This window comes from Cynocephalus volans, chromosome 6 (assembly GCF_027409185.1).
Source record: "Cynocephalus volans isolate mCynVol1 chromosome 6, mCynVol1.pri, whole genome shotgun sequence".
Classification (NCBI taxonomy): Eukaryota; Metazoa; Chordata; class Mammalia; order Dermoptera; family Cynocephalidae; genus Cynocephalus; species Cynocephalus volans.
Genome location: NC_084465.1, coordinates 8,730,462 through 8,752,632, shown reverse-complemented (window position 1 = coordinate 8,752,632; position 22,171 = coordinate 8,730,462). Strand labels below are relative to the sequence as shown.

General features: G+C 57.9%; 6 non-coding genes across 6 annotated transcripts; all 6 read right to left on the bottom strand.

Annotated features, from left to right (window-relative positions):
* Positions 1-2,513: 2,513 nt before the first annotated feature.
* Positions 2,514-2,585, bottom strand: TRNAC-GCA (transfer RNA cysteine (anticodon GCA)). The gene has a single exon. It is a non-coding gene; the product is annotated as a tRNA-Cys (tRNA).
* A 3,642-nt stretch (positions 2,586-6,227) lies between these two features.
* On the bottom strand, positions 6,228-6,299 carry TRNAC-GCA (transfer RNA cysteine (anticodon GCA)). Its single transcript has one exon. It is a non-coding gene; the product is annotated as a tRNA-Cys (tRNA).
* A 3,675-nt stretch (positions 6,300-9,974) lies between these two features.
* On the bottom strand, positions 9,975-10,046 carry TRNAC-GCA (transfer RNA cysteine (anticodon GCA)). The gene has a single exon. It is a non-coding gene; the product is annotated as a tRNA-Cys (tRNA).
* Positions 10,047-13,689: 3,643 nt separating this feature from the next.
* Positions 13,690-13,761, bottom strand: TRNAC-GCA (transfer RNA cysteine (anticodon GCA)). Its single transcript has one exon. It is a non-coding gene; the product is annotated as a tRNA-Cys (tRNA).
* Positions 13,762-17,403: 3,642 nt separating this feature from the next.
* Positions 17,404-17,475, bottom strand: TRNAC-GCA (transfer RNA cysteine (anticodon GCA)). Its single transcript has one exon. It is a non-coding gene; the product is annotated as a tRNA-Cys (tRNA).
* Positions 17,476-21,119: 3,644 nt separating this feature from the next.
* Positions 21,120-21,191, bottom strand: TRNAC-GCA (transfer RNA cysteine (anticodon GCA)). Its single transcript has one exon. It is a non-coding gene; the product is annotated as a tRNA-Cys (tRNA).
* Positions 21,192-22,171: the final 980 nt, after the last annotated feature.

Below are 22,171 nucleotides of genomic sequence, written 5' to 3'. Positions count from 1 at the left end.
ACACTGGCTGACAGAAATCCAAATGCTAAGTACAAGTGGCCATGTCCTTTGTTCCCTGTGGTGACAGCCGCAGGAGGCCCCTTCTAGATGGCCATTTCGGTGTCTGCCAGCCTGGGCTCAATAATGTTGTGCCATTAACAAACCACCACCAAGCTCCGAGTTCCCCAATAACAAGCATCCCCCAGGAGTAGAAATGATCCTTGATCAAGCCCTGGTTCTGCTCCTGACTGTGGCTCCCGGTCCCTGGTTCGACGGGACCCTTGGCTCCACCCTCCTTGATGTCTTCCTGTTCCATCGTCCCACTTCGCACTCTCTGCAGAGCCCATTGCAAAAGCCGAGCGTGTCCTTTCAGGTGGCTGAGCGGTCCCCTCGGCTTGCTTCCCTCCCCTAGCGTGTTAGAGGCCCAGAGGTCTCTTTACTGGAACAGTCCGTCGCAGTCTCTTTGCTCCAGGATGTTAATGCTGTCGCCAATACAGTGCTGCAGAGAAATCTGGGGGATTCCTATGTATTGTATTTTCCAAAGCCCGAGCCTGCCACATTCTTTTGACACAGGCTCTCCTGTCAGCACAGCTGCAAGTACCTGGGCACATCCCATTTCTCTGGGACCACGTCTCTCATCGGCCTAAGAACACTTTGATCCAACCGAGAGGACCTACGTGCCAGCACCTTCCATCTTCAGGTGCTCTTCATAAAGCACATTCCTGCCACACAGGTGACTTGTTCTGTCCCCCCATGCCACATCTATCCGGAACCTTCTGCCTTTTGCCTCCCTCCTAAACCGATGCAGTCGTGGCGTCGCCTTTGTCCTGGAGGGAACGGTCTCATTGCCCCAGCTATGCAATCTCTCGGCTACCTGTAACGCCCCTCTATTCTGTTTACGAACCAGCCCGTTCTTTTCTGGAGTCCTGTCGTTCTCGTAGTACCTTTCCAAAAGCAGCCTGTAAAGAACGGCTCATGTGCTCGACGTCTGACCTAGAAATGTCCTCCCCCAGGTCGACCACTTGAAGCGGACTTTCCGCCTTCAGCTTCTCTTCGGCCACCCTCGTGCATCCCCGTCACAATAGTTTCTTCAGCCTTTTCCCGGATGGCTTTCCCGGCTCGCCCGACCACGGCTGCTTCCTCGTGCCGCCACGCCGTGTGGTTGAGGCATTTGTTTCGTCAGGGCTCCCCATGGAGATATCGGTTTCAGTAAGTGGCAATATTACTCCTAGTAACAAGCCACCCCCCCAAACCAGTGACACAACCCTGAGCATTTGTTCTCGTGCCCGTGGCACTGTGTGTTGAACGTGAATCAGCTGAGATCGGCGGGGCCCGGCTGGATGGGTCGGCTTCAAGCTGCGGGCCCCGCTGGCCTTGGCACCTGGGACGAATTGGGCTCAGGGTCGGGCCACGCGTGTTCACTCTGGGGCCCGGGGTGAAAGGGCAGAGCTCTCAGGGTGCTCATCTCATAGCAATGGCGGAAGTGCCTGAAGGCCCACCCGACCTCGCCAGCCGATCCGAAGCTCCCGCTTGCATCACATCCGCTGACGTCGCGTTGGTCAGGGCAAGTCACAACGTTTGCCGGTTATCCACCTGTTGGCTGTCACCTCCAGTTCCCCCTTCCTTCCGCACCTGCCGTGCGATGACGGAGCACGTTCTCCTGCTGTGGCTCCTTTCAGGGAGCACAGGGCTCCCGTTTCCAGTAGAGGGCGCTGGAGAGCTCACCCGGGGGAAAGGGGGCTCCTCGCCCTCCTCCACACCCCTGCTGTTTCTGCTCTTCCTCCCCACCCCTGGCTACGGTGTTGGTCAGTGGTGCCCTCACGTGGTGGTGCTCTGCCCCTGGCACACACCCACGGAATGAAGACCCTCGGCGACCTGGCAGACCCAACCAGGCCCGTGACCGCCCCCTGCCGACCAGCCTCAGCCCGCCTCCCTCCCGCAGCTCCAGACCTGCCGTTGCTGAGTGACTCGTCCGGGCAGCTTGCTTTCTGCTCACCTGACGGCTGTGACCAGGGGCGGTGGGGGAGACCAGTGGGTGGGCCGCACCCACGCCTTCCCTCTGAGGCTGGCACCGTTGCTCCGGGGAGGGTCTCTCCTTGGAAACTGGTGTTTGCTTGGGTCCCTCACTCCTAGGGCATCCTTCTGACCTCCCTTGGAAGCCTTGTGTGTACTCTCCTTCCATGGCATACTGATCCTTTCTACTAAACCTCCTGTGTTCAAAGTACTGTGTGGTTTCTGTCTCCCGACTGGTCCCGACTGATTGATCCGTGAGGCCGAGCCCAGAGCAAAGTGGGTTCGGGGCCCTCTCGCCTCTGGGGGGAGACCGAGAAGTCAGCGCAGAACAAGCAAGCATGGACACAGAGAGAGGTGAAGGATTGGGGCTGCAGAGTCAACCTACCCTTCCCTCCACACGCCTCAGGAGATGCCTGAAAAGTACCACGGTCCGGACACCACTGATGAGGAAGATATTTCCAGTCACAGCATGCGACGTCAAGAAATCCACTGTGCGTTTGGCAATAAAGGAATGTGCCAGCAGGGGGCACCCGGATTTGAACCGGGGACCTCTTGATCTGCAGTCAAATGCTCTACCCCTGAGCTATACCCCCTGGCCTGGTTGGGGATTGTCCTGACCATATGTCTCCTGGGTTGGCACGCCCTAGCATTTATAGACTTCCAGACGTGCTATTCATTCCCAGTCAGCCTATAAACACTGGCGACAACACCACAAACTGACTAGAGGCCACTCTTCGGGCTGTGACGACCCCCTTCCATTCCCCGGAGGCCCCTCGCTTGCTTGCCCAAGGCACTTTTCCACTCTCTGGACACAACCTAAGCTCCGCAATAAACTCGAGTCTCCCCCCCTCCCCTCACTCGGTACCTGATGCCGTGCTGTGAGCGTGGGTGGGTGGGTGGGGGATAGAAGAATCACGGCTGTATGAGTCGGGGAGTTCCACAATAATGCTTCACAACAAATCACCCCCAAGTTCAACGGCGTGCCCCGATAAGCGTTCCTTCTCATGCTCACGGGTCAGCAGCGTGGGTGCCAGTCAGCTGATCTCAGCAGGGCTTGAGCGGGTGGCTCTGCTTCAAGCCGTGGGTCCACCTGTGCTGGCTTTCTCTATGTATGGGGGGGGGGCCGGGTCTGCCCCACAGATGTGAACGCCGGGGTCCAGGCCGGAGGAGGAGCAGCTGGCAGGGCACACTTTTCTCACGGCGATGGCAGAAATGCCAAAGGGAAGCCCCACTCTGCAAGCAGCTTTCAAGTCTGTGCTCCTGGCCCATGGGCTGGTACCTCACAGGTGAAAGCAAGTCACAGGTCTTAGCCCTATGTCAAGGGCAGGGATGCCCGCCCCACCGCTAACGGGACGACCTGAAAAGTCTCGTGGGAAAGGGCTCAGGTACAGGGATAAATGAAGTATGGTGGGGGGCGGCAAACCTGCCATCTCCCAGGGTCTGTGATCCTGCTCAGAGTTATTTCCATCTCTCCCACAGGCAAAATACATTCACCGCTGCCCCCAAGCCGCCCAAAGCCTCATTCAATCAGACAAAGTGCAGGGTCTTGGGATCCACATTAATCCAGGGGAGGATTCTCCTTATCCAGAGACCTAGGAGCTCCAAAGACAAGATTCCTGCTCGTCCCACCACCCGGATCCGATCGTGCAGCAGAGGCTGGCTCGTTGCAATAGACATTTACATTCAAAGACTGGGCAAGGTGGGAAGCATGCGCAGTCACAGACACTGGCTGACAGAAATCCAAATGCTAAGTACAAGTGGCCATGTCCTTTGTTCCCTGTGGTGACAGCCGCAGGAGGCCCCTTCTAGATGGCCATTTCGGTGTCTGCCAGCCTGGGCTCAATAATGTTGTGCCATTAACAAACCACCACCAAGCTCCGAGTTCCCCAATAACAAGCATCCCCCAGGAGTAGAAATGATCCTTGATCAAGCCCTGGTTCTGCTCCTGACTGTGGCTCCCGGTCCCTGGTTCGACGGGACCCTTGGCTCCACCCTCCTTGATGTCTTCCTGTTCCATCGTCCCACTTTGCACTCTCTGCAGAGCCCATTGCAAAAGCCGAGCGTGTCCTTTCAGGTGGCTGAGCGGTCCCCTCGGCTTGCTTCCCTCCCCTAGCGTGTTAGAGGCCCAGAGGTCTCTTTACTGGAACAGTCCGTCGCAGTCTCTTTGCTCCAGGATGTTAATGCTGTCGCCAATACAGTGCTGCAGAGAAATCTGGGGGATTCCTATGTATTGTATTTTCCAAAGCCCGAGCCTGCCACATTCTTTTGACACAGGCTCTCCTGTCAGCACAGCTGCAAGTACCTGGGCACATCCCATTTCTCTGGGACCACGTCTCTCATCGGCCTAAGAACACTTTGATCCAACCGAGAGGACCTACGTGCCAGCACCTTCCATCTTCAGGTGCTCTTCATAAAGCACATTCCTGCCACACAGGTGACTTGTTCTGTCCCCCCATGCCACATCTATCCAGAACCTTCTGCCTTTTGCCTCCCTCCTAAACCGATGCAGTCGTGGCGTCGCCTTTGTCCTGGAGGGAACGGTCTCATTGCCCCAGCTATGCAATCTCTCGGCTACCTGTAACGCCCCTCTATTCTGTTTACGAACCAGCCCGTTCTTTTCTGGAGTCCTGTCGTTCTCGTAGTACCTTTCCAAAAGCAGCCTGTAAAGAACGGCTCATGTGCTCGACGTCTGACCTAGAAATGTCCTCCCCCAGGTCGACCACTTGAAGCGGACTTTCCGCCTTCAGCTTCTCTTCGGCCACCCTCGTGCATCCCCGTCACAATAGTTTCTTCAGCCTTTTCCCGGATGGCTTTCCCGGCTCGCCCGACCACGGCTGCTTCCTCGTGCCGCCACGCCGTGTGGTTGAGGCATTTGTTTCGTCAGGGCTCCCCATGGAGATATCGGTTTCAGTAAGTGGCAATATTACTCCTAGTAACAAGCCACCCCCCCAAACCAGTGACACAACCCTGAGCATTTGTTCTCGTGCCCGTGGCACTGTGTGTTGAACGTGAATCAGCTGAGATCGGCGGGGCCCGGCTGGATGGGTCGGCTTCAAGCTGCGGGCCCCGCTGGCCTTGGCACCTGGGACGAATTGGGCTCAGGGTCGGGCCACGCGTGTTCACTCTGGGGCCCGGGGTGAAAGGGCAGAGCTCTCAGGGTGCTCATCTCATAGCAATGGCGGAAGTGCCTGAAGGCCCACCCGACCTCGCCAGCCGATCCGAAGCTCCCGCTTGCATCACATCCGCTGACGTCGCGTTGGTCAGGGCAAGTCACAACGTTTGCCGGTTATCCACCTGTTGGCTGTCACCTCCAGTTCCCCCTTCCTTCCGCACCTGCCGTGCGATGACGGAGCACGTTCTCCTGCTGTGGCTCCTTTCAGGGAGCACAGGGCTCCCGTTTCCAGTAGAGGGCGCTGGAGAGCTCACCCGGGGGAAAGGGGGCTCCTCGCCCTCCTCCACACCCCTGCTGTTTCTGCTCTTCCTCCCCACCCCTGGCTACGGTGTTGGTCAGTGGTGCCCTCACGTGGTGGTGCTCTGCCCCTGGCACACACCCACGGAATGAAGACCCTCGGCGACCTGGCAGACCCAACCAGGCCCGTGACCGCCCCCTGCCGACCAGCCTCAGCCCGCCTCCCTCCCGCAGCTCCAGACCTGCCGTTGCTGAGTGACTCGTCCGGGCAGCTTGCTTTCTGCTCACCTGACGGCTGTGACCAGGGGCGGTGGGGGAGACCAGTGGGTGGGCCGCACCCACGCCTTCCCTCTGAGGCTGGCACCGTTGCTCCGGGGAGGGTCTCTCCTTGGAAACTGGTGTTTGCTTGGGTCCCTCACTCCTAGGGCATCCTTCTGACCTCCCTTGGAAGCCTTGTGTGTACTCTCCTTCCATGGCATACTGATCCTTTCTACTAAACCTCCTGTGTTCAAAGTACTGTGTGGTTTCTGTCTCCCGACTGGTCCCGACTGATTGATCCGTGAGGCCGAGCCCAGAGCAAAGTGGGTTCGGGGCCCTCTCGCCTCTGGGGGGAGACCGAGAAGTCAGCGCAGAACAAGCAAGCATGGACACAGAGAGAGGTGAAGGATTGGGGCTGCAGAGTCAACCTACCCTTCCCTCCACACGCCTCAGGAGATGCCTGAAAAGTACCACGGTCCGGACACCACTGATGAGGAAGATATTTCCAGTCACAGCATGCGACGTCAAGAAATCCACTGTGCGTTTGGCAATAAAGGAATGTGCCAGCAGGGGGCACCCGGATTTGAACCGGGGACCTCTTGATCTGCAGTCAAATGCTCTACCCCTGAGCTATACCCCCTGGCCTGGTTGGGGATTGTCCTGACCATATGTCTCCTGGGTTGGCACGCCCTAGCATTTATAGACTTCCAGACGTGCTATTCATTCCCAGTCAGCCTATAAACACTGGCGACAACACCACAAACTGACTAGAGGCCACTCTTCGGGCTGTGACGACCCCCTTCCATTCCCCGGAGGCCCCTCGCTTGCTTGCCCAAGGCACTTTTCCACTCTCTGGACACAACCTAAGCTCCGCAATAAACTCGAGTCTCCCCCCCTCCCCTCACTCGGTACCTGATGCCGTGCTGTGAGCGTGGGTGGGTGGGTGGGGGATAGAAGAATCACGGCTGTATGAGTCGGGGAGTTCCACAATAATGCTTCACAACAAATCACCCCCAAGTTCAACGGCGTGCCCCGATAAGCGTTCCTTCTCATGCTCACGGGTCAGCAGCGTGGGTGCCAGTCAGCTGATCTCAGCAGGGCTTGAGCGGGTGGCTCTGCTTCAAGCCGTGGGTCCACCTGTGCTGGCTTTCTCTATGTATGGGGGGGGGGCCGGGTCTGCCCCACAGATGTGAACGCCGGGGTCCAGGCCGGAGGAGGAGCAGCTGGCAGGGCACACTTTTCTCACGGCGATGGCAGAAATGCCAAAGGGAAGCCCCACTCTGCAAGCAGCTTTCAAGTCTGTGCTCCTGGCCCATGGGCTGGTACCTCACAGGTGAAAGCAAGTCACAGGGCTGGTACCTCACAGGTGAAAGCAAGTCACAGGTCTTAGCCCTATGTCAAGGGCAGGGATGCCCGCCCCACCGCTAACGGGACGACCTGAAAAGTCTCGTGGGAAAGGGCTCAGGTACAGGGATAAATGAAGTATGGTGGGGGGGGGCAAACCTGCCATCTCCCAGGGTCTGTGATCCTGCTCAGAGTTATTTCCATCTCTCCCACAGGCAAAATACATTCACCGCTGCCCCCAAGCCGCCCAAAGCCTCATTCAATCAGACAAAGTGCAGGGTCTTGGGATCCACATTAATCCAGGGGAGGATTCTCCTTATCCAGAGACCTAGGAGCTCCAAAGACAAGATTCCTGCTCGTCCCACCACCCGGATCCGATCGTGCAGCAGAGGCTGGCTCGTTGCAATAGACATTTACATTCAAAGACTGGGCAAGGTGGGAAGCATGCGCAGTCACAGACACTGGCTGACAGAAATCCAAATGCTAAGTACAAGTGGCCATGTCCTTTGTTCCCTGTGGTGACAGCCGCAGGAGGCCCCTTCTAGATGGCCATTTCGGTGTCTGCCAGCCTGGGCTCAATAATGTTGTGCCATTAACAAACCACCACCAAGCTCCGAGTTCCCCAATAACAAGCATCCCCCAGGAGTAGAAATGATCCTTGATCAAGCCCTGGTTCTGCTCCTGACTGTGGCTCCCGGTCCCTGGTTCGACGGGACCCTTGGCTCCACCCTCCTTGATGTCTTCCTGTTCCATCGTCCCACTTTGCACTCTCTGCAGAGCCCATTGCAAAAGCCGAGCGTGTCCTTTCAGGTGGCTGAGCGGTCCCCTCGGCTTGCTTCCCTCCCCTAGCGTGTTAGAGGCCCGGAGGTCTCTTTACTGGAACAGTCCGTCGCAGTCTCTTTGCTCCAGGATGTTAATGCTGTCGCCAATACAGTGCTGCAGAGAAATCTGGGGGATTCCTATGTATTGTATTTTCCAAAGCCCGAGCCTGCCACATTCTTTGGACACAGGCTCTCCTGTCAGCACAGCTGCAAGTACCTGGGCACATCCCATTTCTCTGGGACCACGTCTCTCATCGGCCTAAGAACACTTTGATCCAACCGAGAGGACCTACGTGCCAGCACCTTCCATCTTCAGGTGCTCTTCATAAAGCACATTCCTGCCACACAGGTGACTTGTTCTGTCCCCCCATGCCACATCTATCCGGAACCTTCTGCCTTTTGCCTCCCTCCTAAACCGATGCAGTCGTGGCGTCGCCTTTGTCCTGGAGGGAACGGTCTCATTGCCCCAGCTATGCAATCTCTCGGCTACCTGTAACGCCCCTCTATTCTGTTTACGAACCAGCCCGTTCTTTTCTGGAGTCCTGTCGTTCTCGTAGTACCTTTCCAAAAGCAGCCTGTAAAGAACGGCTCATGTGCTCGACGTCTGACCTAGAAATGTCCTCCCCCAGGTCGACCACTTGAAGCGGACTTTCCGCCTTCAGCTTCTCTTCGGCCACCCTCGTGCATCCCCGTCACAATAGTTTCTTCAGCCTTTTCCCGGATGGCTTTCCCGGCTCGCCCGACCACGGCTGCTTCCTCGTGCCGCCACGCCGTGTGGTTGAGGCATTTGTTTCGTCAGGGCTCCCCATGGAGATATCGGTTTCAGTAAGTGGCAATATTACTCCTAGTAACAAGCCACCCCCCCAAACCAGTGACACAACCCTGAGCATTTGTTCTCGTGCCCGTGGCACTGTGTGTTGAACGTGAATCAGCTGAGATCGGCGGGGCCCGGCTGGATGGGTCGGCTTCAAGCTGCGGGCCCCGCTGGCCTTGGCACCTGGGACGAATTGGGCTCAGGGTCGGGCCACGCGTGTTCACTCTGGGGCCCGGGGTGAAAGGGCAGAGCTCTCAGGGTGCTCATCTCATAGCAGTGGCGGAAGTGCCTGAAGGCCCACCCGACCTCGCCAGCCGATCCGAAGCTCCCGCTTGCATCACATCCGCTGACGTCGCGTTGGTCAGGGCAAGTCACAACGTTTGCCGGTTATCCACCTGTTGGCTGTCACCTCCAGTTCCCCCTTCCTTCCGCACCTGCCGTGCGATGACGGAGCACGTTCTCCTGCTGTGGCTCCTTTCAGGGAGCACAGGGCTCCCGTTTCCAGTAGAGGGCGCTGGAGAGCTCACCCGGGGGAAAGGGGGCTCCTCGCCCTCCTCCACACCCCTGCTGTTTCTGCTCTTCCTCCCCACCCCTGGCTACGGTGTTGGTCAGTGGTGCCCTCACGTGGTGGTGCTCTGCCCCTGGCACACACCCACGGAATGAAGACCCTCGGCGACCTGGCAGACCCAACCAGGCCCGTGACCGCCCCCTGCCGACCAGCCTCAGCCCGCCTCCCTCCCGCAGCTCCCGACCTGCCGTTGCTGAGTGACTCGTCCGGGCAGCTTGCTTTCTGCTCACCTGACGGCTGTGACCAGGGGCGGTGGGGGAGACCAGTGGGTGGGCCGCACCCACGCCTTCCCTCTGAGGCTGGCACCGTTGCTCCGGGGAGGGTCTCTCCTTGGAAACTGGTGTTTGCTTGGGTCCCTCACTCCTAGGGCATCCTTCTGACCTCCCTTGGAAGCCTTGTGTGTACTCTCCTTCCATGGCATACTGATCCTTTCTACTAAACCTCCTGTGTTCAAAGTACTGTGTGGTTTCTGTCTCCCGACTGGTCCCGACTGATTGATCCGTGAGGCCGAGCCCAGAGCAAAGTGGGTTCGGGGCCCTCTCGCCTCTGGGGGGAGACCGAGAAGTCAGCGCAGAACAAGCAAGCATGGACACAGAGAGAGGTGAAGGATTGGGGCTGCAGAGTCAACCTACCCTTCCCTCCACACGCCTCAGGAGATGCCTGAAAAGTACCACGGTCCGGACACCACTGATGAGGAAGATATTTCCAGTCACAGCATGCGACGTCAAGAAATCCACTGTGCGTTTGGCAATAAAGGAATGTGCCAGCAGGGGGCACCCGGATTTGAACCGGGGACCTCTTGATCTGCAGTCAAATGCTCTACCCCTGAGCTATACCCCCTGGCCTGGTTGGGGATTGTCCTGACCATATGTCTCCTGGGTTGGCACGCCCTAGCATTTATAGACTTCCAGACGTGCTATTCATTCCCAGTCAGCCTATAAACACTGGCGACAACACCACAAACTGACTAGAGGCCACTCTTCGGGCTGTGACGACCCCCTTCCATTCCCCGGAGGCCCCTCGCTTGCTTGCCCAAGGCACTTTTCCACTCTCTGGACACAACCTAAGCTCCGCAATAAACTCGAGTCTCCCCCCCTCCCCTCACTCGGTACCTGATGCCGTGCTGTGAGCGTGGGTGGGTGGGTGGGGGACAGAAGAATCACGGCTGTATGAGTCGGGGAGTTCCACAATAATGCTTCACAACAAATCACCCCCAAGTTCAACGGCGTGCCCCGATAAGCGTTCCTTCTCATGCTCACGGGTCAGCAGCGTGGGTGCCAGTCAGCTGATCTCAGCAGGGCTTGAGCGGGTGGCTCTGCTTCAAGCCGTGGGTCCACCTGTGCTGGCTTTCTCTATGTATGGGGGGGGGGCCGGGTCTGCCCCACAGATGTGAACGCCGGGGTCCAGGCCGGAGGAGGAGCAGCTGGCAGGGCACACTTTTCTCACGGCGATGGCAGAAATGCCAAAGGGAAGCCCCACTCTGCAAGCAGCTTTCAAGTCTGTGCTCCTGGCCCATGGGCTGGTACCTCACAGGTGAAAGCAAGTCACAGGTCTTAGCCCTATGTCAAGGGCAGGGATGCCCGCCCCACCGCTAACGGGACGACCTGAAAAGTCTCGTGGGAAAGGGCTCAGGTACAGGGATAAATGAAGTATGGTGGGGGGGGGGCAAACCTGCCATCTCCCAGGGTCTGTGATCCTGCTCAGAGTTATTTCCATCTCTCCCACAGGCAAAATACATTCACCGCTGCCCCCAAGCCGCCCAAAGCCTCATTCAATCAGACAAAGTGCAGGGTCTTGGGATCCACATTAATCCAGGGGAGGATTCTCCTTATCCAGAGACCTAGGAGCTCCAAAGACAAGATTCCTGCTCGTCCCACCACCCGGATCCGATCGTGCAGCAGAGGCTGGCTCGTTGCAATAGACATTTACATTCAAAGACTGGGCAAGGTGGGAAGCATGCGCAGTCACAGACACTGGCTGACAGAAATCCAAATGCTAAGTACAAGTGGCCATGTCCTTTGTTCCCTGTGGTGACAGCCGCAGGAGGCCCCTTCTAGATGGCCATTTCGGTGTCTGCCAGCCTGGGCTCAATAATGTTGTGCCATTAACAAACCACCACCAAGCTCCGAGTTCCCCAATAACAAGCATCCCCCAGGAGTAGAAATGATCCTTGATCAAGCCCTGGTTCTGCTCCTGACTGTGGCTCCCGGTCCCTGGTTCGACGGGACCCTTGGCTCCACCCTCCTTGATGTCTTCCTGTTCCATCGTCCCACTTCGCACTCTCTGCAGAGCCCATTGCAAAAGCCGAGCGTGTCCTTTCAGGTGGCTGAGCGGTCCCCTCGGCTTGCTTCCCTCCCCTAGCGTGTTAGAGGCCCAGAGGTCTCTTTACTGGAACAGTCCGTCGCAGTCTCTTTGCTCCAGGATGTTAATGCTGTCGCCAATACAGTGCTGCAGAGAAATCTGGGGGATTCCTATGTATTGTATTTTCCAAAGCCCGAGCCTGCCACATTCTTTTGACACAGGCTCTCCTGTCAGCACAGCTGCAAGTACCTGGGCACATCCCATTTCTCTGGGACCACGTCTCTCATCGGCCTAAGAACACTTTGATCCAACCGAGAGGACCTACGTGCCAGCACCTTCCATCTTCAGGTGCTCTTCATAAAGCACATTCCTGCCACACAGGTGACTTGTTCTGTCCCCCCATGCCACATCTATCCGGAACCTTCTGCCTTTTGCCTCCCTCCTAAACCGATGCAGTCGTGGCGTCGCCTTTGTCCTGGAGGGAACGGTCTCATTGCCCCAGCTATGCAATCTCTCGGCTACCTGTAACGCCCCTCTATTCTGTTTACGAACCAGCCCGTTCTTTTCTGGAGTCCTGTCGTTCTCGTAGTACCTTTCCAAAAGCAGCCTGTAAAGAACGGCTCATGTGCTCGACGTCTGACCTAGAAATGTCCTCCCCCAGGTCGACCACTTGAAGCGGACTTTCCGCCTTCAGCTTCTCTTCGGCCACCCTCGTGCATCCCCGTCACAATAGTTTCTTCAGCCTTTTCCCGGATGGCTTTCCCGGCTCGCCCGACCACGGCCGCTTCCTCGTGCCGCCACGGCGTGTGGTTGAGGCATTTGTTTCGTCAGGGCTCCCCATGGAGATATCGGTTTCAGTAAGTGGCAATATTACTCCTAGTAACAAGCCACCCCCCCAAACCAGTGACACAACCCTGAGCATTTGTTCTCGTGCCCGTGGCCCTGTGTGTTGAACGAGAATCAGCTGAGATCGGCGGGGCCCGGCTGGATGGGTCGGCTTCAAGCTGCGGGCCCCGCTGGCCTTGGCACCTGGGACGAATTGGGCTCAGGGTCGGGCCACGCGTGTTCACTCTGGGGCCCGGGGTGAAAGGGCAGAGCTCTCAGGGTGCTCATCTCATAGCAATGGCGGAAGTGCCTGAAGGCCCACCCGACCTCGCCAGCCGATCCGAAGCTCCCGCTTGCATCACATCCGCTGACGTCGCGTTGGTCAGGGCAAGTCACAACGTTTGCCGGTTATCCACCTGTTGGCTGTCACCTCCAGTTCCCCCTTCCTTCCGCACCTGCCGTGCCATGACGGAGCACGTTCTCCTGCTGTGGCTCCTTTCAGGGAGCACAGGGCTCCCGTTTCCAGTAGAGGGCGCTGGAGAGCTCACCCGGGGGAAAGGGGGCTCCTCGCCCTCCTCCACACCCCTGCTGTTTCTGCTCTTCCTCCCCACCCCTGGCTACGGTGTTGGTCAGTGGTGCCCTCACGTGGTGGTGCTCTGCCCCTGGCACACACCCACGGAATGAAGACCCTCGGCGACCTGGCAGACCCAACCAGGCCCGAGACCGCCCCCTGCCGACCAGCCTCAGCCCGCCTCCCTCCCGCAGCTCCAGACCTGCCGTTGCTGAGTGACTCGTCCGGGCAGCTTGCTTTCTGCTCACCTGACGGCTGTGACCAGGGGCGGTGGGGGAGACCAGTGGGTGGGCCGCACCCACGCCTTCCCTCTGAGGCTGGCACCGTTGCTCCGGGGAGGGTCTCTCCTTGGAAACTGGTGTTTGCTTGGGTCCCTCACTCCTAGGGCATCCTTCTGACCTCCCTTGGAAGCCTTGTGTGTACTCTCCTTCCATGGCATACTGATCCTTTCTACTAAACCTCCTGTGTTCAAAGTACTGTGTGGTTTCTGTCTCCCGACTGGTCCCGACTGATTGATCCGTGAGGCCGAGCCCAGAGCAAAGTGGGTTCGGGGCCCTCTCGCCTCTGGGGGGAGACCGAGAAGTCAGCGCAGAACAAGCAAGCATGGACACAGAGAGAGGTGAAGGATTGGGGCTGCAGAGTCAACCTACCCTTCCCTCCACACGCCTCAGGAGATGCCTGAAAAGTACCACGGTCCGGACACCACTGATGAGGAAGATATTTCCAGTCACAGCATGCGACGTCAAGAAATCCACTGTGCGTTTGGCAATAAAGGAATGTGCCAGCAGGGGGCACCCGGATTTGAACCGGGGACCTCTTGATCTGCAGTCAAATGCTCTACCCCTGAGCTATACCCCCTGGCCTGGTTGGGGATTGTCCTGACCATATGTCTCCTGGGTTGGCACGCCCTAGCATTTATAGACTTCCAGACGTGCTATTCATTCCCAGTCAGCCTATAAACACTGGCGACAACACCACAAACTGACTAGAGGCCACTCTTCGGGCTGTGACGACCCCCTTCCATTCCCCGGAGGCCCCTCGCTTGCTTGCCCAAGGCACTTTTCCACTCTCTGGACACAACCTAAGCTCCGCAATAAACTCGAGTCTCCCCCCCTCCCCTCACTCGGTACCTGATGCCGTGCTGTGAGCGTGGGTGGGTGGGTGGGGGATAGAAGAATCACGGCTGTATGAGTCGGGGAGTTCCACAATAATGCTTCACAACAAATCACCCCCAAGTTCAACGGCGTGCCCCGATAAGCGTTCCTTCTCATGCTCACGGGTCAGCAGCGTGGGTGCCAGTCAGCTGATCTCAGCAGGGCTTGAGCGGGTGGCTCTGCTTCAAGCCGTGGGTCCACCTGTGCTGGCTTTCTCTATGTATGGGGGGGGGGCCGGGTCTGCCCCACAGATGTGAACGCCGGGGTCCAGGCCGGAGGAGGAGCAGCTGGCAGGGCACACTTTTCTCACGGCGATGGCAGAAATGCCAAAGGGAAGCCCCACTCTGCAAGCAGCTTTCAAGTCTGTGCTCCTGGCCCATGGGCTGGTACCTCACAGGTGAAAGCAAGTCACAGGTCTTAGCCCTATGTCAAGGGCAGGGATGCCCGCCCCACCGCTAACGGGACGACCTGAAAAGTCTCGTGGGAAAGGGCTCAGGTACAGGGATAAATGAAGTATGGTGGGGGGCGGCAAACCTGCCATCTCCCAGGGTCTGTGATCCTGCTCAGAGTTATTTCCATCTCTCCCACAGGCAAAATACATTCACCGCTGCCCCCAAGCCGCCCAAAGCCTCATTCAATCAGACAAAGTGCAGGGTCTTGGGATCCACATTAATCCAGGGGAGGATTCTCCTTATCCAGAGACCTAGGAGCTCCAAAGACAAGATTCCTGCTCGTCCCACCACCCGGATCCGATCGTGCAGCAGAGGCTGGCTCGTTGCAATAGACATTTACATTCAAAGACTGGGCAAGGTGGGAAGCATGCGCAGTCACAGACACTGGCTGACAGAAATCCAAATGCTAAGTACAAGTGGCCATGTCCTTTGTTCCCTGTGGTGACAGCCGCAGGAGGCCCCTTCTAGATGGCCATTTCGGTGTCTGCCAGCCTGGGCTCAATAATGTTGTGCCATTAACAAACCACCACCAAGCTCCGAGTTCCCCAATAACAAGCATCCCCCAGGAGTAGAAATGATCCTTGATCAAGCCCTGGTTCTGCTCCTGACTGTGGCTCCCGGTCCCTGGTTCGACGGGACCCTTGGCTCCACCCTCCTTGATGTCTTCCTGCTCCATCGTCCCACTTCGCACTCTCTGCAGAGCCCATTGCAAAAGCCGAGCGTGTCCTTTCAGGTGGCTGAGCGGTCCCCTCGGCTTGCTTCCCTCCCCTAGCGTGTTAGAGGCCCAGAGGTCTCTTTACTGGAACAGTCCGTCGCAGTCTCTTTGCTCCAGGATGTTAATGCTGTCGCCAATACAGTGCTGCAGAGAAATCTGGGGGATTCCTATGTATTGTATTTTCCAAAGCCCGAGCCTGCCACATTCTTTTGACACAGGCTCTCCTGTCAGCACAGCTGCAAGTACCTGGGCACATCCCATTTCTCTGGGACCACGTCTCTCATCGGCCTAAGAACACTTTGATCCAACCGAGAGGACCTACGTGCCAGCACCTTCCATCTTCAGGTGCTCTTCATAAAGCACATTCCTGCCACACAGGTGACTTGTTCTGTCCCCCCATGCCACATCTATCCGGAACCTTCTGCCTTTTGCCTCCCTCCTAAACCGATGCAGTCGTGGCGTCGCCTTTGTCCTGGAGGGAACGGTCTCATTGCCCCAGCTATGCAATCTCTCGGCTACCTGTAACGCCCCTCTATTCTGTTTACGAACCAGCCCGTTCTTTTCTGGAGTCCTGTCGTTCTCGTAGTACCTTTCCAAAAGCAGCCTGTAAAGAACGGCTCATGTGCTCGACGTCTGACCTAGAAATGTCCTCCCCCAGGTCGACCACTTGAAGCGGACTTTCCGCCTTCAGCTTCTCTTCGGCCACCCTCGTGCATCCCCGTCACAATAGTTTCTTCAGCCTTTTCCCGGATGGCTTTCCCGGCTCGCCCGACCACGGCTGCTTCCTCGTGCCGCCACGCCGTGTGGTTGAGGCATTTGTTTCGTCAGGGCTCCCCATGGAGATATCGGTTTCGGTAAGTGGCAATATTACTCCTAGTAACAAGCCACCCCCCCAAACCAGTGACACAACCCTGAGCATTTGTTCTCGTGCCCGTGGCACTGTGTGTTGAACGTGAATCAGCTGAGATCGGCGGGGCCCGGCTGGATGGGTCGGCTTCAAGCTGCGGGCCCCGCTGGCCTTGGCACCTGGGACGAATTGGGCTCAGGGTCGGGCCACGCGTGTTCACTCTGGGGCCCGGGGTGAAAGGGCAGAGCTCTCAGGGTGCTCATCTCATAGCAGTGGCGGAAGTGCCTGAAGGCCCACCCGACCTCGCCAGCCGATCCGAAGCTCCCGCTTGCATCACATCCGCTGACGTCGCGTTGGTCAGGGCAAGTCACAACGTTTGCCGGTTATCCACCTGTTGGCTGTCACCTCCAGTTCCCCCTTCCTTCCGCACCTGCCGTGCGATGACGGAGCACGTTCTCCTGCTGTGGCTCCTTTCAGGGAGCACAGGGCTCCCGTTTCCAGTAGAGGGCGCTGGAGAGCTCACCCGGGGGAAAGGGGGCTCCTCGCCCTCCTCCACACCCCTGCTGTTTCTGCTCTTCCTCCCCACCCCTGGCTACGGTGTTGGTCAGTGGTGCCCTCACGTGGTGGTGCTCTGCCCCTGGCACACACCCACGGAATGAAGACCCTCGGCGACCTGGCAGACCCAACCAGGCCCGTGACCGCCCCCTGCCGACCAGCCTCAGCCCGCCTCCCTCCCGCAGCTCCAGACCTGCCGTTGCTGAGTGACTCGTCCGGGCAGCTTGCTTTCTGCTCACCTGACGGCTGTGACCAGGGGCGGTGGGGGAGACCAGTGGGTGGGCCGCACCCACGCCTTCCCTCTGAGGCTGGCACCGTTGCTCCGGGGAGGGTCTCTCCTTGGAAACTGGTGTTTGCTTGGGTCCCTCACTCCTAGGGCATCCTTCTGACCTCCCTTGGAAGCCTTGTGTGTACTCTCCTTCCATGGCATACTGATCCTTTCTACTAAACCTCCTGTGTTCAAAGTACTGTGTGGTTTCTGTCTCCCGACTGGTCCCGACTGATTGATCCGTGAGGCCGAGCCCAGAGCAAAGTGGGTTCGGGGCCCTCTCGCCTCTGGGGGGAGACCGAGAAGTCAGCGCAGAACAAGCAAGCATGGACACAGAGAGAGGTGAAGGATTGGGGCTGCAGAGTCAACCTACCCTTCCCTCCACACGCCTCAGGAGATGCCTGAAAAGTACCACGGTCCGGACACCACTGATGAGGAAGATATTTCCAGTCACAGCATGCGACGTCAAGAAATCCACTGTGCGTTTGGCAATAAAGGAATGTGCCAGCAGGGGGCACCCGGATTTGAACCGGGGACCTCTTGATCTGCAGTCAAATGCTCTACCCCTGAGCTATACCCCCTGGCCTGGTTGGGGATTGTCCTGACCATATGTCTCCTGGGTTGGCACGCCCTAGCATTTATAGACTTCCAGACGTGCTATTCATTCCCAGTCAGCCTATAAACACTGGCGACAACACCACAAACTGACTAGAGGCCACTCTTCGGGCTGTGACGACCCCCTTCCATTCCCCGGAGGCCCCTCGCTTGCTTGCCCAAGGCACTTTTCCACTCTCTGGACACAACCTAAGCTCCGCAATAAACTCGAGTCTCCCCCCCTCCCCTCACTCGGTACCTGATGCCGTGCTGTGAGCGTGGGTGGGTGGGTGGGGGACAGAAGAATCACGGCTGTATGAGTCGGGGAGTTCCACAATAATGCTTCACAACAAATCACCCCCAAGTTCAACGGCGTGCCCCGATAAGCGTTCCTTCTCATGCTCACGGGTCAGCAGCGTGGGTGCCAGTCAGCTGATCTCAGCAGGGCTTGAGCGGGTGGCTCTGCTTCAAGCCGTGGGTCCACCTGTGCTGGCTTTCTCTATGTATGGGGGGGGGGCCGGGTCTGCCCCACAGATGTGAACGCCGGGGTCCAGGCCGGAGGAGGAGCAGCTGGCAGGGCACACTTTTCTCACGGCGATGGCAGAAATGCCAAAGGGAAGCCCCACTCTGCAAGCAGCTTTCAAGTCTGTGCTCCTGGCCCATGGGCTGGTACCTCACAGGTGAAAGCAAGTCACAGGTCTTAGCCCTATGTCAAGGGCAGGGATGCCCGCCCCACCGCTAACGGGACGACCTGAAAAGTCTCGTGGGAAAGGGCTCAGGTACAGGGATAAATGAAGTATGGTGGGGGGGGGGGCAAACCTGCCATCTCCCAGGGTCTGTGATCCTGCTCAGAGTTATTTCCATCTCTCCCACAGGCAAAATACATTCACCGCTGCCCCCAAGCCGCCCAAAGCCTCATTCAATCAGACAAAGTGCAGGGTCTTGGGATCCACATTAATCCAGGGGAGGATTCTCCTTATCCAGAGACCTAGGAGCTCCAAAGACAAGATTCCTGCTCGTCCCACCACCCGGATCCGATCGTGCAGCAGAGGCTGGCTCGTTGCAATAGACATTTACATTCAAAGACTGGGCAAGGTGGGAAGCATGCGCAGTCACAGACACTGGCTGACAGAAATCCAAATGCTAAGTACAAGTGGCCATGTCCTTTGTTCCCTGTGGTGACAGCCGCAGGAGGCCCCTTCTAGATGGCCATTTCGGTGTCTGCCAGCCTGGGCTCAATAATGTTGTGCCATTAACAAACCACCACCAAGCTCCGAGTTCCCCAATAACAAGCATCCCCCAGGAGTAGAAATGATCCTTGATCAAGCCCTGGTTCTGCTCCTGACTGTGGCTCCCGGTCCCTGGTTCGACGGGACCCTTGGCTCCACCCTCCTTGATGTCTTCCTGTTCCATCGTCCCACTTCGCACTCTCTGCAGAGCCCATTGCAAAAGCCGAGCGTGTCCTTTCAGGTGGCTGAGCGGTCCCCTCGGCTTGCTTCCCTCCCCTAGCGTGTTAGAGGCCCGGAGGTCTCTTTACTGGAACAGTCCGTCGCAGTCTCTTTGCTCCAGGATGTTAATGCTGTCGCCAATACAGTGCTGCAGAGAAATCTGGGGGATTCCTATGTATTGTATTTTCCAAAGCCCGAGCCTGCCACATTCTTTTGACACAGGCTCTCCTGTCAGCACAGCTGCAAGTACCTGGGCACATCCCATTTCTCTGGGACCACGTCTCTCATCGGCCTAAGAACACTTTGATCCAACCGAGAGGACCTACGTGCCAGCACCTTCCATCTTCAGGTGCTCTTCATAAAGCACATTCCTGCCACACAGGTGACTTGTTCTGTCCCCCCATGCCACATCTATCCGGAACCTTCTGCCTTTTGCCTCCCTCCTAAACCGATGCAGTCGTGGCGTCGCCTTTGTCCTGGAGGGAACGGTCTCATTGCCCCAGCTATGCAATCTCTCGGCTACCTGTAACGCCCCTCTATTCTGTTTACGAACCAGCCCGTTCTTTTCTGGAGTCCTGTCGTTCTCGTAGTACCTTTCCAAAAGCAGCCTGTAAAGAACGGCTCATGTGCTCGACGTCTGACCTAGAAATGTCCTCCCCCAGGTCGACCACTTGAAGCGGACTTTCCGCCTTCAGCTTCTCTTCGGCCACCCTCGTGCATCCCCGTCACAATAGTTTCTTCAGCCTTTTCCCGGATGGCTTTCCCGGCTCGCCCGACCACGGCTGCTTCCTCGTGCCGCCACGCCGTGTGGTTGAGGCATTTGTTTCGTCAGGGCTCCCCATGGAGATATCGGTTTCAGTAAGTGGCAATATTACTCCTAGTAACAAGCCACCCCCCCAAACCAGTGACACAACCCTGAGCATTTGTTCTCGTGCCCGTGGCACTGTGTGTTGAACGTGAATCAGCTGAGATCGGCGGGGCCCGGCTGGATGGGTCGGCTTCAAGCTGCGGGCCCCGCTGGCCTTGGCACCTGGGACGAATTGGGCTCAGGGTCGGGCCACGCGTGTTCACTCTGGGGCCCGGGGTGAAAGGGCAGAGCTCTCAGGGTGCTCATCTCATAGCAATGGCGGAAGTGCCTGAAGGCCCACCCGACCTCGCCAGCCGATCCGAAGCTCCCGCTTGCATCACATCCGCTGACGTCGCGTTGGTCAGGGCAAGTCACAACGTTTGCCGGTTATCCACCTGTTGGCTGTCACCTCCAGTTCCCCCTTCCTTCCGCACCTGCCGTGCCATGACGGAGCACGTTCTCCTGCTGTGGCTCCTTTCAGGGAGCACAGGGCTCCCGTTTCCAGTAGAGGGCGCTGGAGAGCTCACCCGGGGGAAAGGGGGCTCCTCGCCCTCCTCCACACCCCTGCTGTTTCTGCTCTTCCTCCCCACCCCTGGCTACGGTGTTGGTCAGTGGTGCCCTCACGTGGTGGTGCTCTGCCCCTGGCACACACCCACGGAATGAAGACCCTCGGCGACCTGGCAGACCCAACCAGGCCCGTGACCGCCCCCTGCCGACCAGCCTCAGCCCGCCTCCCTCCCGCAGCTCCAGACCTGCCGTTGCTGAGTGACTCGTCCGGGCAGCTTGCTTTCTGCTCACCTGACGGCTGTGACCAGGGGCGGTGGGGGAGACCAGTGGGTGGGCCGCACCCACGCCTTCCCTCTGAGGCTGGCACCGTTGCTCCGGGGAGGGTCTCTCCTTGGAAACTGGTGTTTGCTTGGGTCCCTCACTCCTAGGGCATCCTTCTGACCTCCCTTGGAAGCCTTGTGTGTACTCTCCTTCCATAGCATACTGATCCTTTCTACTAAACCTCCTGTGTTCAAAGTACTGTGTGGTTTCTGTCTCCCGACTGGTCCCGACTGATTGATCCGTGAGGCCGAGCCCAGAGCAAAGTGGGTTCGGGGCCCTCTCGCCTCTGGGGGGAGACCGAGAAGTCAGCGCAGAACAAGCAAGCATGGACACAGAGAGAGGTGAAGGATTGGGGCTGCAGAGTCAACCTACCCTTCCCTCCACACGCCTCAGGAGATGCCTGAAAAGTACCACGGTCCGGACACCACTGATGAGGAAGATATTTCCAGTCACAGCATGCGACGTCAAGAAATCCACTGTGCGTTTGGCAATAAAGGAATGTGCCAGCAGGGGGCACCCGGATTTGAACCGGGGACCTCTTGATCTGCAGTCAAATGCTCTACCCCTGAGCTATACCCCCTGGCCTGGTTGGGGATTGTCCTGACCATATGTCTCCTGGGTTGGCACGCCCTAGCATTTATAGACTTCCAGACGTGCTATTCATTCCCAGTCAGCCTATAAACACTGGCGACAACACCACAAACTGACTAGAGGCCACTCTTCGGGCTGTGACGACCCCCTTCCATTCCCCGGAGGCCCCTCGCTTGCTTGCCCAAGGCACTTTTCCACTCTCTGGACACAACCTAAGCTCCGCAATAAACTCGAGTCTCCCCCCCTCCCCTCACTCGGTACCTGATGCCGTGCTGTGAGCGTGGGTGGGTGGGTGGGGGATAGAAGAATCACGGCTGTATGAGTCGGGGAGTTCCACAATAATGCTTCACAACAAATCACCCCCAAGTTCAACGGCGTGCCCCGATAAGCGTTCCTTCTCATGCTCACGGGTCAGCAGCGTGGGTGCCAGTCAGCTGATCTCAGCAGGGCTTGAGCGGGTGGCTCTGCTTCAAGCCGTGGGTCCACCTGTGCTGGCTTTCTCTATGTATGGGGGGGGGGCCGGGTCTGCCCCACAGATGTGAACGCCGGGGTCCAGGCCGGAGGAGGAGCAGCTGGCAGGGCACACTTTTCTCACGGCGATGGCAGAAATGCCAAAGGGAAGCCCCACTCTGCAAGCAGCTTTCAAGTCTGTGCTCCTGGCCCATGGGCTGGTACCTCACAGGTGAAAGCAAGTCACAGGTCTTAGCCCTATGTCAAGGGCAGGGATGCCCGCCCCACCGCTAACGGGACGACCTGAAAAGTCTCGTGGGAAAGGGCTCAGGTACAGGGATAAATGAAGTATGGTGGGGGGGCGCAAACCTGCCATCTCCCAGGGTCTCTGATCCTGCTCAGAGTTATTTCCATCTCTCCCACAGGCAAAATACATTCACCGCTGCCCCCAAGCCGCCCAAAGCCTCATTCAATCAGACAAAGTGCAGGGTCTTGGGATCCACATTAATCCAGGGGAGG